Source organism: Leopardus geoffroyi, chromosome A2 (genome assembly GCF_018350155.1).
Source record: "Leopardus geoffroyi isolate Oge1 chromosome A2, O.geoffroyi_Oge1_pat1.0, whole genome shotgun sequence".
NCBI lineage: Eukaryota > Metazoa > Chordata > Mammalia > Carnivora > Felidae > Leopardus > Leopardus geoffroyi.
Genome location: NC_059331.1, coordinates 9,599,557 through 9,601,776, shown reverse-complemented (window position 1 = coordinate 9,601,776; position 2,220 = coordinate 9,599,557).

The window sequence follows — 2,220 nt, the reverse complement described above, 5'->3', positions numbered from 1 at the left end:
GCAGCCCAGGTTAATGCCAGCAGCAGGGCCCGTGTTCTGCTCTCCTGGGGCCGCCACCAATGAGAGGTTTCATCCCAGTTGGGTTTCTCCTAGTTAAATATTTCATAAAGAAGACCTACAACTTGTGACGCCGGGGAGCGTTTGATAGTGAAGTTAATGAGGGGGAGAGAGTCACAGGTGGCCCACGGGTCCCTGCCTGAGTGCCGCCGTCCCCGTGTCCCCCAGCTGTGGCCTCCCTCTGTCTTTAGCACTGTGTCGGGCACAGAGCAGCCACTTGACAAATGTCTGTTCAAAGGGCGTGTGCGCGTGTGCATAGGGGAGGTGGAGGAGGAAAAGGAGGAGGGAGACGAGAGGCAGAGACTGGAAGAAGCAGGAGAAAGAATTGGAGGGCCGGGGATAGTGCTGGGGGGGAGGGGGGAGAAAGGGACCCAGGGGAGGGTGGTAGGGGCAGGGAGACAGGGACAATACAGAAGAGGGAGGATATTGTGTCTTGTATCTCCCCCCCCCCCCCCCCCCCCCCCCCCCCCCCCCCCCCCCCGCCCAGGGACCCTTGACAATGTTCTCCCTCCGTCTTCCCATTTTTCATTTCCTTCGTCTTGCTTTCAGACTCATCTTCGTCCATTTTCATTTCCTGTGTCCCGGTTATGTTTTCACTTTCTCTCTGGGTGTTTGTCCCTTTTCCCTTTCTCTTCGTAAACCATCCCTTGGTTCCTGCATCTTATTGTTTCTTGTCAGTCTCTGGCTGAGAGAGAGAGAGAGAGAGAGAGAGAGAGAGAGTGTGTGTGTGCACGCACGCGTGTGCCTGTGTGTCTGAGACACAGGCACAGAACCCAGGGAAGAATGTAGGAACGTAGATGGACATTTTAAAGACCAGCCTTGGGGTGGGTGGCTCAGTCTGACGTCAGCTCAGGTCACGATCTCAAAGTTCGGGAGTTCGAGCCCCGCGTCAGGCTCGGCACTGACACCTCGGAGCCTGCTTGGGATTCTCTGTCTGCCCCTCCCCCCTCTCTAAATAAATAAATAAAGACCAACCACGAAGTGCCCGTGCGGAGCCAGAACCCCCCGTCCCCTCGGAGCCCCCCGTTCTGCGTCACAAAGCGCCGGGGAGGATCCTATGGGAGTCGTTAGCTGGCTTTCCTTTGTGGTTTTCCCGCCTAGGTGTGCGGCCCTAAGCAGCGTCCTTACGTGGTCTGTGGTTTTGAGCTTTGCATAAATAAACTCACGCGATACGAACCGTCGTGCGTTGCGCCGCGCTGGCCGGCAGTTCCGTTTGTGCGTTTCATCCTTGTCGCGCTCACTGGTGGGCACGTGGGTTTGTATCCCTTCTGGGCGCCATGATGAGCCACGTGGCTCGTTGTGCGTGGGTTTTGCTGCGTGCACGCGGGCGTGTCTTGAGGGCGCGGGCCCAGCGGGGTCGCGGGGGATTAAACTCAGAGCCTCTTCCTTTTTGCTGAACGGACTGAACCGCGATGTTCCATGCTTGTCCTTGTTTACACTTGCACTGGCAGTGACCGAGTGCCCAAGCTGCTCACCAACACTGGGCATCGTCACCCTTGAACTGCAGCCCTTCTAAGAAATGCGTGATTTCTTGCTGTGATTTGCCTGTGCCCCCCCCCCCCCATGACAAAACGGGTGAGCCTACATTTATCGGTTATTCAAGTTCCTTCCTTTGGGAGGCGCCCTTCACGTCGCGTCCACTTTTTTATTGGGTTGATTTTTTTTTTTTTTTTTTTCCATACCGGTCTCTAGATGACCCCTGTCTATTCTGGAAATAGGTCGTCCATCATTATATGCTGTGCGGTATCTTCTCTTGACTTGCCTTTTGATCCTTTTTTTTATGATGTCTTTTGATCAACCGTGGTTCTTTTTTTTTTTTTTTTAAGTTTATTTATTTTGAGAGAGAGAGGAGAGAGCGTGAGCAGGGGAGGGGCAGAGAGAGAGGGAGAGAGAGAGAGAGAAACCCGAGCAGGTTCTACACTGTCAGCGTGGAGCCCAATGCGGGGCTCGAACTCACAGACTGAGAGATCATGACCTGAGCCAAAAACCAAGAGTCGGACGCTTAACTGATGGAGACTCCCAGGCACCGACACGGCAATTCTTAATCTTAATCTTCTTGAATTTAGAAGTCTTCTCCTTTACAGTTTGTGGGTTGTGTACGTTCTGTGAGAAAACCGTTTCTACTGTGAGGTCATGGGAGATACTGTATCTTTACTTCTAAAA